At 42.3% G+C, this 14,906-nt stretch overlaps 1 long non-coding RNA gene across 1 annotated transcript in view; it reads right to left on the bottom strand.

The window, feature by feature from the left end:
- Window positions 1-12,611, bottom strand: part of LOC134501188 (uncharacterized) — a 75,220-nt gene extending 62,609 nt beyond the window's left edge. Inside the window, exon 1 of the long non-coding RNA XR_010068317.1 lies at window positions 12,502-12,611. This is a non-coding gene — a long non-coding RNA (uncharacterized LOC134501188). The remainder of the gene's footprint in view (window positions 1-12,501) is intronic.
- Between the last annotated feature and the right edge of the window lie 2,295 nt (window positions 12,612-14,906).

Genomic DNA, 14,906 nt, shown 5'->3' with positions numbered 1-14,906 from the left:
TACAGTCTTTTTGATGGATTAATTTCAACTTCAAGTCCAAAGATACAAACTTAACATTTTTTAAAGGTTGGATCCACTGATATTCCATTATCGGGTATTCCAACTTTTTATTCCAGAAGTCATAAATATCATTAATTTTGACATTAAAAATATTTTTCAATTTCTGATATAATTTCAAAATTGGTTTAATTTCAAAAACACAAAAAATGATGCCATTTCAGGCTTCTTTCAGGCAGCTAAGACATCTGATCCATACTTAGAAATCAGACAAGTTGATTATATTGCCATTGGTGCGTATTAGACAAAATTCTATCTGTAATTGTTGAAAATCCTTAAAATAATAATTTCAGAGTAACTGCTTTAAAATAATTATTCCACACTCTGCCTGTGCTTTCCAACAGAATGTCTTCTGCACCTCATGAGAGATGAGCTCCTTCCCCAACTCCACAAGCCCCTTCTGTAAGTAGGAGGCATTTTAAAGAGTCTGCAAGCTAAAATAGCACATGTACGTCCTTTGTTTGCTTTCTTACAACACACATGTAAAGCTCACAGCAGATACAGATATATGGTATAGTTGCTCATGCAATGAAACTTAATTCCACCTCAAAAATAGTGAGCCACTATCCTGAAAAATACTTCACACGGGGTCATCAGAAAGGGTGCCACTGTCAACAACTGTGAAACTTCTTGTTTGCTCCCATTCTTTTTGTTTCCAGCAATGCTATAAAAATAAATGCATGCATTTATATACCCATGTGAACAAATGAAAAATCCAGGGGTACACTGGTAATTATCTTCATTCCTGTCATTCATCAAGGCACGCTTTAACTAGAGTTATACAATATTTGGAGATGAAGCCAGAAAATTACTAGGTTAAGCTGGTATATAATAGGCTAGCAGTAGGCATCAGCTTTATAAGCATCTTCCCAGTGCTACACTTAGTCCAATTTGCTCTAACTAGCAAAGGAACTCAGCACACAGCCCTATTATTTTATCCTCATTTTGCCTCTCAAACTGGAAATACCAGATGGCTATACACTGGATTAACATATTTCACAAAGCAAAAATTTAATTTGTTATGGCTTAACATGTTAGAACCCAGCTGCTGTGTTTGTTAAACCATGATTTATGGCATAGTGTGATGTACAAACCTAACTGGCTTAAGAAATCATGGTTAACAAAATCATGCCTTACTACAATAATTATATAAGGTGCCTTATAACAAGATTACGATCATGTTTTTAACTAGGATAGTTAACTGGATTAAAGGCATAGTGACTGTATTCATATCACTTGTAGATGGTGGTTTATGGTAATCTTGTCCAGGGTTTGTGTGTGTGAATGTTTTGTGCAAGCTAAGCCTGTTTAGTTGCTTTATGGCTCAATTTAGCATACAAACCCAGAAAATGGGTAATTGCATTTTCTCTGCAAATGGAATGTTCAGGCCTAAATATTCAGTCAACTGATCTCAGCAGCCAATAAACATCCCTTTAGCCTGATAAAAGCTTTGGCCATATAAAACATGCTTTCCAAAGTAAACAAAACTCTGTCTTCCATTATCCTGAGTACTACCTCAGATTTCTCAACCCTGGCTTAACTTTGAACACACACGTGTTTCCAGCTCTTTTGATCCTCTATTGCTGTCTTCAATCCTAATCTCTGCATGACTGGGACCACCTTTATTTAAATCAGAGTCCCCAGTTCCTCTAACTCTTGGTTCCTTTGGTACTAAACTCATGGCAGTTTGGGATCACAGTCTTAGCTATTTGGACTGATAGTAAGACACACACACCCCACTTCTTCAGAGTCACTCAGCTTGCATCTAAATAAGATAATGGCAACGTAATGCTCCCTTCAAAGGTATTTGCAGTCCCCTGAAACGAAATGAAAATTTTTAAAAATGCTTCTGAACTGGCTGATTGCCCAATCTAGTAAGAGATTGGTTAATCTCAGCCAGATCTGATAATTCTGTAAGGCTTCACGTAATTCTGGAGGATATGGAACTAAAAGGTTTGCCAGTTCCCGATATAATCGCCCAAATGCACATGGTTTTTGTTTTGACTAGATCTGCTTTTTCCCCCTCCCATGACCTTCCAAAATAGGACAGTGTTCTTACTGCATCCTGCTGATTCAAGTTTTGTGTCCACCACCCAGTATACAGCACTCACTTTTCAGAGGACAGATCCTAAGATTTCCATTTGAAAGATCACGTGTGTTCAGAGCACCTGACCAGATGTCTGAAGCAACAGGTTCTATGATTCCTAGCTCTGTATTCGAGTTTGAGATTATTTCCTTTGACTAATTTTCTTCACTATCTTGGTTTGCCATGGTCAGTACTGTTTCTTTGACTACCCCACCACAGTTGCATTATGTTTGATACATTTGATCATTATGCTTCAGACTAAAAAGAAAGAAATTAAAATACAATTAAATGCGCATGCCTGGAAAAAATGAATTCTGGACAAATTTGTTCCCCTTATTTTTGTAATCATTTACTAAGGTTTTTTGAAACTGAACTGTTATTTCACATACAAAAGGAAGGTAGAAAAGGAAAAAAAAGAAGCTCCTCTCAAGAATATAGTTGTCACATACTAATCAAAACTGAGACTCATGGAAATGTTTATATCATATTACATAAGTTACAGTTAAAACAACATGGGAAATTAAAGATACACACTTGTATATACATTTCAAATGTTTAGATAGCTCTCCAACTGAGAGACTGTGATAAATGCTTGTTGACATATACAAAGTTCTGTGAGCACCTTGAAAACAATGTGGCAATTACCAAAAATCAGCATGGATTTGTCATTAATTAGTCATGCCAGGCTAACTTTGTCTCATTTTCACTGGGTATTACTGAAACCTGGTCGAAGACAGGGGGGATACCCTGGCTGAAATACGATCATCTGGGTTTCAGCTCTTGCATCAGCCTTGTTCCACTGAAGGCCAGATGTGAGACTCAGTATGTGTATTTGTGACGAAGGTACAAGCTATACCAGCTGCACTGTGGCACCCCTGCACCGGCTGCCCAGTCTCACCTCAGCATTAGTGGATAATTCCTCAGGATGATTTGGGTGCCATACAGCTTGAATAAACAAACAACATTGCTGGGATTTCATGACCACCACAACTACCATAAACTGTCAACATCATGACAGCTGGATGGCCCCCCAGGTGCTCTGAAGAGGGTCACACTCCCTCCAGAAGACCAGGCCTGCAACTTGTGTCGTGTTTTGCTCAGAATCTTCTGGTTTTGAACTTCTCCTGTCTGCTTTTTCTGGGTGGGGTGTGCGTGTGTGAGAGTTTCTCTGGAGATACTGTCTATATTTTAGCAGCTCAGCAATTCCGAGTCTTTTACCACTGAGTATTTTCAATGTGACTCCTTAAAATTCCGAAGCAATTTCTATATTCCTTTTTCTTTTTAACAAAGTTAGATTATTCCTTGTCTGGTTAATCATATTCTAAAACAGGGGAAGGGCACAATCTCCTTGGTCACATGCTTTAAAAGAGCTGGTGCTACCGAATTACTATTATTATTGTTTCCCTGTAGGCTGTGGGATAGCAATCTGTCCCATAGTGGGATTACAGGAGAGAATGTCAAGTGAAGGTAACTCCCCAGATAGATTGGCAGTGGCAGCAGTACCTACCAACCAGCAACTCCACAGCAGGAAAGCAGGGCCAAAGGGCTGGCAGTTCCACAGGGCCTCTGGGAGAGGAGGTCTAAAGGCCTAGCCTCATCCTGCGGCAGTTATGCTTATGGTTTTTATGGCCTCATGTGTAAACCACCTAGAGCTGTGTAATTGTGGTGTTACAGAAATACTGGAAATAAATAAAAAAATCTCCTATTATACACTGAACAGGTGGGAAACATCAAAGGAGGGAATGGGACAAAGGCACCAACGTTCCCTGAAAATCCTACACTCGTGTGCAGAATGAAAACAAAGAGAAGGAAGCAGGGTCGTGTTATATGACCCTTACACTTCATGTTGCTTGATCTAGCTCATGAGCTTGAAGGAACTGCTGGTTCATGAATTATGGTTTGTCGTGACATTCAAACATAGTAATGGAGCAAGACAACACAGCTGGCTTATTATTCACCCTTGTAGACATTGAAAGCTTGTACCAAAAAATTAATTTACCTGGAGCCCATATTTTTGTGGCGCCTTTTCAGCTCAAGATTTACATATGAGTCCCAACAGTACTCCCAAGCTGTCATAGAGGACAACCACCCATAATTTTTCTGGTTCATCTGTATTTGAGGCGTGAGAGTTCTTAAAGTTGGAAGTACAGCATATCAGACATTTTATTACAAGTGATCCTACTCAACAGACTTGAAAACCAAAAGGCAAGAGTCTGTCTCACAGATAATGTTAACGTGGGAGCAGTGTACAGTAGCTGAGTTGTACAGTTGGGTTCCGCTACCGGTCAAACTCTGTTTTACTTTAAGTTGGCTGGGGAATTCTTGAGTGTTGTAATCCACATCTTTGGTAAATACCCAACTTGTGGAAGGCTGAGACAAACTATTATAAGAACGATGGCAAGCTGAAGACCCAGATCCAAGCTCACATTTGGGCATGAAAATTCAATGGGTGACTTTAGACCAATTAGTCTCTCTCAGTTCAACCCACTTCACAGGTCTGTTGTGGGATGAAATGAAGAGAGATGATCTCCATATAAGCTGCACGGAGCTCCCAGAGGAAAGATGAGATATAAACTAAGAAAATTATCAGTGGTTCCATTACATATGAACCTGTATTCCAAATTATTGATAGCTAATGCCAGAACTCAGGATTTCTTGCTAGCTGGCATGGTACAGATCTTAGAATAAATAACAGTAACACATAACCACTCCAAGAGATTGATTTAATGGATATATTTATTTATTTGTTATTTATTTATTGAATTTGTCACCACCCATCTCCTCCCACCAGAGGGACTCTGGGTGGTTTACAACAAAATAATCACAAAGACAATAAATATATAAAAATGCACTATAAAAATTATGTTATCACTAATACATATAAATAAAAGTAAAGTCCAGATGGCTATGTTCTGGTTCAGTCTTTGCGTGGAAGGGGTACTTCAGGGCACTAGCCAACCCCAAGCATGACTATTCTCCTCCCCACCCCAAGCCAGGTGGCAGAGCCAGGTCTTCAAGTTCTTCCGGAAGGCCAGGAGGGATGGGGCCAACCTCACCTCCAGGGGCAATATGTTCCCGAGGGTGGGTGCCACTGCAGAGAAGGCCCACCTCCTGGACCCTGACAGACTGAATTCTCTTACTGACGGGGTCCGCAGCATGCCCTCTCTGCATCATCGGGTGGGATGGTTGATGTAATGGGGAAGAGGCGGTCCCTCAGGTAGCCTGGCCCTATACCATGTAGGGCTTTAAAGGTGATAACCAACACCTTGAATTGGACACGGAAGCAAACTGGTACCCAATGCAGCTCGCGGAGCAGAGGTGTTACATGTGCCCTTCTAGGGGCACCAAAGATAGCCCGCACAGCCGCATTCTGGACCAGCTGAAGCTTCCAGATACTCTTCAAGGGTAGCCCCATGTAAAGCGCATTGCAGTAGTCTATATGGGAGATAACAAGGGCATGAGTGACCGTCCGAAGGGCCTCCCGATCCAGGAAAGGGTGTAACTGCTGCACAACACAAAGCTGTGCAAAGGCCCTCCTGGCCTCGGCTGCCACCTGCTCTTCGACCAGGAGCCGTGAGTCCACGAGGACCCCCAAGTTACACACCGGATCTGTCTGGGGCAATGCAACCCCATCCAGAACCAAAGATGGCAAAGTCCTGGATACGGAAGAGCCATTAACCCACAGCCACTCCGTCTTACCAGGGTTCAGCCGAAGTCTGTTGCTCCCCATCCAGACCCCTACAGCCCCCAGGCACCGAGAGAGGGCGGTCACGGCATCACTTACCTCACCCGGGATGGAGATATACAACTGAGTATCATCAGCATATTGATGATACCTCACCCCGTGGCGACGGATGATCTCGCCCAGCAGTTTCATGTAGGTGTTAAAAAGGAGTGGAGAGAGCACCAAACCCTGTGGCACCCCACAATGGAGGGGTCGAGGGTTGGATCTCTCACTCCCTATCACCACTGACTGGGACTGGCCCTGGAGGAAGGAGGTGAACCAGCGCAAGACGACGACGCCCACCCCCAATTCCCTGAGCCAACCCAAAAGGATACCACGGTCGATGGTATCGAAAGCTGCTGAGAGGTCAAGGAGAGCAAGGATGGATGCACTGCCTCCATCCCGCTCCCGCCAGAGATCATCCATAAGTGTGACCAATGCTGTTTCCATCCCATATCCGGGCCTGAAACCTGACTGAAAGGAGTCTAGATAATCTGTTTCATCCAGAACCCTCTGGAGCTGCAATGCCACCACTTTCTCAACCACTTTCCCCAAAAAGGGGAGGTGGGAAACTAGATGAAAATTGTCCAAAACAGTAGGGTCCAGCAATGGCTTTCTGAGGAGTGGGTGCACCAGCACCTCCTTAAAGGCTGTCAGAAACACTCCCTCTCTCAAGGATGCATTAACCTTCACCTGGACCCAACCACGTCACCTCCCAAGCTGCTTTCACCATCCAGGAGGGACATTGGTCTACATGACAAGTGGTGGCATTTACTGTCTGGAGGATCCTGTCCACTTCCTTGGGTCCAAGAGGATCAAACTGTTCCCAGATAACTGGGTAAGAGCGCTCCCTTGGTATCTCCATGGACATGCTTGGAGTCTAACAGAGCGGATTCGAGCGATTTTATCCTGCAGATGCTCCAAAAACTCCTCTGCACTGCCCTGTAGGTGGATCACTGGGCCCACCTTCCCCAAAAGGGATTGAGTGATTTTAAACAGGGTCATCGGGCAGCATTCTGTGGACACGATAAGGGTGGAGAATTATTGACATATTGACTGGGTGAATATATCCTCACCCAATATTTTACAAACACCAGACTCAACCTCATATAAACTTTTTGCCAAGTGCCTACTGCCTCAAGTAAATACTTAAACGAGTGCACTATCAGGCAATGCCCTGACAGAACAGAAGGGGACAGTCTGGTCTCGACATCTAGAGGGCCTGTCATGACATTCATAGGGCATCGACCGGGCAAAAGGTCCTCTCAGTGGTCACTCCAACTCTTGGGAATATTTTCTCCTCAGACCCGTGAATGGTCCTGACCTTGCTTATTTTTTGCAAAAAAGCCATTCTGTTTGAATGTGTTTTACAACTTTAATTGTCCCTCAGCAGCCTGTTTATGTACTTTTATTTTATGTGTAAGTTTTTTTGTACTGAATATTTTATCTTACTGTTGCCCACCCAGATATTGTCAGGACTGAGGCAGAATATAAACACTGGAAATAAATGAATCATTCCACAGCAAATTGTTCCCATATCCAAAATGCAAGCTTACATTTTAATAGAATATTGCCAGAGATTGATTGATTGATTAATTATTCACATTTCTCTCACCGCCCATCTCCCCCCAAAAGGATACCCATGAAAATATTAGGTATGTATTCATTCATTTAATCTATATCTGGACTACCTGTTATTTGCCAAGAGGTACCTCTTTCAAAAATTAGTAAGTGTTGCAGCACATGGCTGTCCTTGAAAATCTAAGCAGATCTGAACCTGATTAGCAGAAGACCACCAGGAGAGCCCAGAGTTGTAGGTTTAATTGGGACTTCAAAAATTATATTGTGAAAAAGGGTATAATCAAGCCACTCCCATACTGCTGCCAAGAAACAACTGGTCAAGCCCATGTAATCTCCAGGAGTCAACCCTGACTTTACATTTTTACCTCTTTCAGTAAAAAAAAAAAAAAAAATGAGCTTAAGTTATAGTTGCTAATGTCTTCCCAATGCCAGGAAAGGACTTTTTCCCAACCTTTTTGAAGCTGTGAGGATCTGTTTTATTTCTTATCTTTTTGCTGCTTTTCTCTTTTAAAGAAATCAGTGTATTGCTCTCCTTTCCCAAGCCAAACAGGAACATCGTGACCTTATTTACCTGCTCTGGACAATTGTTCTGAGCTACCTCACCCCCTTGCATGTAGAAAAAATGTGCATTTGCTTCCCTGCTACAACCTCTGCCACAGTATGCCAAGACAGGGCTGTGTGCTTTGGTCTGCTTCTGGAATTGTATAATAAAGGCACACCCTCATGCCAGCATAATCTTTTCCCTACCCCACTGACTACAGTAAAGGATTATATCAAAATAACAGTGTCACGAATCAGGTTGACACAGTGACGAGATTCTTACATTCCCTGGCTAAATGATATACAGTCAATTCAAATAGAGGAACAGAAATTGGAATATTACCCGTTTTTATTATTCTAGAGTTGGGTGGGGACAATAATGGCAAATGTTCAACTACCCTAAACTTTGGCCATTACCTATCACTATAGTTTAACAGAACAGGCTTTGATAGCACATCAGTTTTAGAATGTGAAAACCTGTCGTTATATAGGTGTTTAGACACCATAAACATCCAATAGTCTTCTCTTTACTGGCCCAAACCTGCCACATTTCAGTTTTGGTAGTTTTAATCTGGGCAGCCAACAAGGCAAAGCAGAAGATTATGCTCCTGATGATACAGCTATTTTTCTACCAGTCTTCCAGTTTAAGCCTGCAGTGGTTTAAAACCACAGACCTGGAGGAATCCAATAGCATACGTGCACTGCCAACCAGCTCTGGGATAAGGGGAAAACTACACAGAAAGCAGCAACATCAGACAGGATACCTAATCCCAAGAGGACAGAGCAGGCTCATAGAATCCAACCCCGACATACCACCCCAGACAAATGGCTGTCCAATCTTTTCTTGAAAGCCTCCAGTGATAGAGTACCCACAACTCTAGAAGGCAGGCTGTCCCACTGCCTAATAGTTCTCACGTTGGGAAATTTTTCCTTATTTCAAGTTTGGATCTCTCTTTGTGAAGTTTCACCCACTGGCTCTTCTACCCTTAGGAACGATGGAGAATAAATCTACACCCCCTGCCCTGTGGTATCCCTTCAAGTACTGGAAGACTGCTACCCTGTCTCCCCTCAGACATCTCTTCTTTCTGCTAAACATACCCAGTTCCTTTAACCACTCTTCACAGGATTCCAGGGATAGTACTTGTGGAAAAGGTATTGGAATAGTAGTTAATTGCAAACTCAGTGATGGAAGTACAGTAACGGTTTCTCTTTGTTCTTTATCTGTTCAGACTCCACCTCCGATACCGGAACTAGTTCTGGGGACTGCACTCTATAAAGATTTAGAGAAACTGGAGCAAAGGGGGGAGTAGAAACTAAGTGCTATGAAAAGAGATTGAAGGTGCTAGGTGTATTTGGCCTGGAGAAAGGGAGAGAGAGGTAATAAGAGTACTTTCCTGTACTGGGCAGGCGGCTTAGACTTGACAGCCTCAAGGCTGCCCTCCAATACTAGTATCAGTATGATCTTGATGAGCTGCTTAGGAAAGTTTCTAGGTCAAGTTGGCCAAGTGAACCACAGGGGAGTCCTGCAGGTTACACGCTGCACTAAGCTACAGTGCAGGGCCTGCATTTTTTATTTATTCAAGAAACAGTAATTAAAAATCATGGCTTAAAGCAGAGATGAATAACAAGAGGTATGAGGACAAGGTTCCACCACAGAAAGTCGTGGATATAGCCCCTAAACAACTCCAAAAATGTTTTTAAAAATAAATAGAAGAGAGAAATCACCAGCAAGCAATCCTAATTCAGTTATTCACTAGATCCCATGACTGCTAACCAGATCCCTTGGGAAAGCTCAGTCCATTAGACCCTGCTGTCTGCTGAGCATACCTGCCACCAAACAAGAATTTTCAGAATTCTTTGGAAGAGGATCCATGTCAAACTTACTGGCTTGTTTGGCTGCAACCATCCAAACGCTTGCAGGATATGTCAAACCCAGTCCTCGATACTTTCTTGGAAAGCAGCCTGCAATGTCTCTGCCTCAGCTGCCTAGCTTAATCAGTGGGCACATTTGGACAACATGAAACAGCTGTAATCAATTCATCTCTTTTCTTTTCTGGCTTGTTCTATCTCAAAGATGCTATTTTTAATGCTCTGATGACATGGGAAGCTCAAAACAAGCTAACACTGCTCACTCGAAAGGAGCCACTCATAGTGAACCTTAAATCAGACTTAATCCTGTTGTCTAAATCCAATCAGTGCCTCTCACTAAAGCAAAGATCCTGATCCTTTTTCCCTGCCAGAGAAATACATCTATGGAGTCTTCACCATCATTTATTTGAATATAGGCAAAGAAGAAGTCCTTCATAATGCTTTCATTACTTCATGCCAGTGATACGGGGCAAAACAATTCTGGATAAATTTTCCACCCCACATCTCTGCATGCACAGTTCTTTTGGTCCGTAAAGTCTTTAGCACATCAATATATCTGAATAACCTTGGTTTGGAAGGGCTACTTGCTTCGTTTAAATAATTACGGATTTCTTGGAATAGAGGTAGTGCAGGTTTGCTGAACATACTTAGGAGGTTGACGGGTTTTTATATTGTGGATTTTAATTCTGTAAGCCACCCGGAGTCACTGTGTGTGAGTTGGGAGGCCATATAAATTTGTTTAATAAATAAATAAAATAAGTAGTAGTTAGGTTTTTCAGGCTTCAGGAGGTATTGATTGGACAAAATATCTTTAAATGTCTGTATTACTTTTTCTATATAATATGACATTTATGTAACCCATATTCAGTATACTTTAATTCTACTCTCCTCAAATATTTCAGGTCAAGCACTGGTAGTACATTGTATCAAATAATGAGTAAAAGCTTTTGAAATATTTATTTTAAATTAAATTAAAAACATGGTAAGGAAGGTCAGGCTGACCAGTATTTGGAAGGGGGACCGCCAGGAACCCACGGGACTGGGAAGTCGAAAGAACATCCTGGAAAAAAGCAATGGAGAACCACTTCCATATTGTTGCCAAGAAAACAGCCTGGACTTATCCATGAAGCCACCAAAAGTGAAGCTCAGCTTTGACTTGGTTTCAGTTTAACTACAGCATCAGAAGGTCTAACGCAAATTGAAAAAGATCTGATGAAAGAATATTCTACGTATATTAGCCCAAGGCCCAAACAACAAGCTGAAAAAAAAAGTTGTGCACTTGACTACGGAAAGGTGAGGTGTTGGGAACTGATTTATAATATAATTTTAGCAGGTAAGAATGAACAGACTGAAGCTAAGGGAAACCCAACTAAGGCATCTGAATACAGTGCATTGGTAGCTGAGGTGAGATTAAAGTAGAACTTTTTCATCTGTACCTGTAGCAACCACTCTCTACCAGCAATACTTCCGGAAGACACTTCTAACACTTTCCCCTCAAACAGCACCCAAGCAAGACATACTATTATCCCCATCCCCACCTTGCAAAAAAGACCACACATTTTACACTCGGGAACAACAGTATTTTCTCCCATAAGCAAGAACTGGCCAGATTTAAATTAGCCAATGATGCGCTACAAATCAATTTAAACACACTTTAATTGCAAGAAGACCAGGTAATAATGCATACTGGTTCAGAGAGTTTTACGTCAGAGCAATGTGGTTTCCAAACACCGCAAAAAGGTCTGTGTAGCATTCAGCAAAGAAAACTACGAGAGAAGGCAAAGCTAAGGTAGGCAACCTGGCAGCCTCCATTCATGTAGGGTTATAATTTGGGGAACCCTTGACCGTTAGCCATGCTGGCTGACACTTGGGAGAGCTGCAGTCCCAAACCTCTAGGACCTCAGATTGCCTATTCCTGCCCTGCAACCTCCAGACACCCGAATACCAAGAATTTCTTTCCTGCAGAGAAGTTTCGATGTTACCACTGTAGAGTTATGTACTGCTTACTTCAAAAGCACGGCACCAAAACACAAATGTGCTTGTGTGAAAACAAAATCTGCCAACCTGCCCTGGGAAGCACCTTTATTTTCCCTAATTGTACAGGAGAAGTTGGCCCAGAGTTACACATTAGAATCACAAAACTAGAGAACGGGGGAAGAGAAAAAGAGCAGAAATCATTGCGGGGGGGAGAGGAAAGGTAATTTAAAAGACGTCTTGCTTTGGAGCGGCTCTTTATTTTTAGAATTAAAATAAAGAAGTATGTACATGCGGAAATTAAATGGCATTTCCCAAGATAAGATTCCACAGCTGGGGGGGGCAGGCAGGGTGGCAACTGGGGGGGGGGCAAGCAGGGCATGTGCCCCGGGCACCGCGCTGGGGGGGGCGCCAAAATGAGCACTGGGGAGGCACCAAAATGGGCACGGAATCCATGTTTGCCCCCGGTGACACTGACCCTAGTTGCGGCCCTGGGGGCAGGGAGAGAAGGCAAATGGACTATGCAACTGTATTTAATTCCTGAAGAAAACAAACAGGTTTCCATGCAATATAACTGCACACTGCAGATGGGTTATTTTAAATTCTGGGTTAATCCTCTTATGCACATTCCCTCCCCACTCTATCTGATCATGTACATTATTTCACTTACCTGACAGTGAGGTCAGGCACAACAATTCTAATTGGACCCCTCCTTCCCTTCCAGCTGAAAGTTCTTCCCTGACCCTGAAAATTCTTCCCTGCAACCCCTGGAGCTGTTAAGAAAAGACCAAGCCAAGGGAAAACACAAGGTCCACATGACGAGACGAGTCCTAGGCTGCTGCCACACCCCACCCAAGATTTAATTTGCATGCTCAATTTAGAAGGAAAGCAAAGTTCAGGTCATAATCAAGGTGGGAGGAGACCTAAAACTCAAATTTGTGCTCCTGCCGTATCACACAGAGGACAGAAGGAAACGGTTTCTGAAATGGAGGGGTGAGAAACCACAGCGATATGGGAATTTACCCCCAAACCCTTTTATGCATTATTATTCATGCATGCTTGATACAATCTGAATGACAAGAGAACTTCAGAGCAGCTTCTAAGGAACTGAGCAGGTTTTCAGCAGAAACAGTAGCCAAAGCCCTCTGGTAAATTTACATAAGGAAAAAACCTATATCAGGATAGGAACTTCCCTGAAGGGGCGGGGGTGGTGGTGGCAGGAAATAAAAAACAAGAAATAATTTGACACCTGCCCATTTTTGGTCCATTAAGGAAAGAGTAAGGAGTTTGGCTTTGCAGACTGTGACCTGTCCCTGCAAAAAGAAAGATGGATTCCTGAAAGATGCTGAGCTTGAAAAAATACTGGAACATTTCTGAGAATAGCTTCTCTCAGATTAATTTCTTACACACAGCACCTTCCCTCTGTATTTGTTTCTGTGCAGCATTTAAAAGAACTGCATCAACAATGAGACAGTCCAAAAACTGTTGAAACAGAAAAAGCATACACTAAAGCAATGTGTGTGCTCGCTGGCAGCATTTGCTGCTTACAGTCCTGGTTTCATTCATTCTATATTGTTCATTCACAACAACGTAATCTCCCTGGACAGGATAATATTCCCTGTGCTGAATTTTCCAATCTGAACAATGCTGTATGTGTGTAACAATTCTGTGTGAGTAAAGAAAATAGTACAGAGAAGTACAGAATGAGGTGGGGAGATCAGTATTTAGAGAACTCAGCTAATATTTTTTTAAGAAAAATTTCTAGACTTTATGGTGGTGAACATAATTGGCAATCAAAATGTTGCCACTTACGCATGGAACTGGCTCTCAGAATGTCTATGGACATTTCTCCTTTTACTTCCTTGGAAACCCCACCCCCAAATCCTTATTCCTAGTAGCTAACTGCGATGTAGCCAAAGAACAAATAGCTGCAATTATCACATGTTCTTCCCTCTGACCCCATTTCTTTAACCTCCTTCTGCTTGTTCATTACATCTATTTCTAGACCACAAGTTCCTTTTGGCAGGGAACTATTTCCTCTTTCTTTGCAAAGCGTTATGTACTATACTGAAGCCTGCCCTGACTTTCATAAAATCCTTCACCCTGCGAAAGTCATTGCTTTTTCTGCCTCTTTCACAAAGACATTTGGAATATGGGAGAACTTCATTGGGTGAGGGGTGGAAAATTTCACTGACTTTGGAAAATGGGTTAGATGAATGAGGGACCTTGTGTTTCTAACATGCTTCCTCCCATGCACTCACAATCTTACGGCACTTTTTTCATATTGCCTTACACTCCAGCAAGGGTCCTGAAGTGACGCAGTGGCCACCACTTCCCAGCAATGCTACACATGAACTTTCTAAAAAGTGTTATTTCCTTAAGATCCAGTCACTGTGGGAGTGAAAGGGATATGGGACAAAAGGCAGGCCAATGCTACTTCCAGAGATGGAGTTGGCCTCTTCACTCTTGGCCTGGACTCTCTGGTTTAAAAAGGCATTCGATCTGAACTGATAGGGTTCTGGCTGATAATGAAAAGTCAAATATGATTGGCCCTACTTAGTAAGATGTATATCATCAGAAACTCCAAGGGCTGTTGAGTAGACTTGGGGGAACTTTATTTGTTATACCACTCCAGATAAGGAAGGAAGAAATGCTGTTCAACCAAGAAAAACAAATCCCAACATTATTGCTTACTCCCAGTGTTTGGTTTTCAGGATTTGGTACTGTCCAAATGTGGTTGTGTTGTGATGAACAAAATTATCGGATGGGTAGCCGAAGGCTAGGAATTCTTGGATATGCATTCCTAGCACATCTGAAGACAGGTCTGGGGAAGGTGAGCCTGGATGTAATTGCGGTCTCCTATCATTGCTAATAGCGAGTGGTAATATCACGCTGCCTGTTAATTCTATTTACAAGTCTTCCATTGCTGAGTCTTGTAATCATGATCTCTTGTCAATCTGGCCCTAAAATAAGTGTGTGTGTGTGTGTGTGTGTGTGTGTATACATAATAAAAGACTGGAGAATAGGTTTATTGATTTGTGTGTGTGTGTGAATCTCAACAAGCCATGGTAAAGC

Source organism: Candoia aspera, chromosome 7 (genome assembly GCF_035149785.1).
Source record: "Candoia aspera isolate rCanAsp1 chromosome 7, rCanAsp1.hap2, whole genome shotgun sequence".
Lineage (NCBI taxonomy): Eukaryota > Metazoa > Chordata > Lepidosauria > Squamata > Boidae > Candoia > Candoia aspera.
The sequence above is the reverse complement of the archived record's forward strand: the minus strand, read 5'-3'. Positions and strand labels throughout refer to the sequence as shown.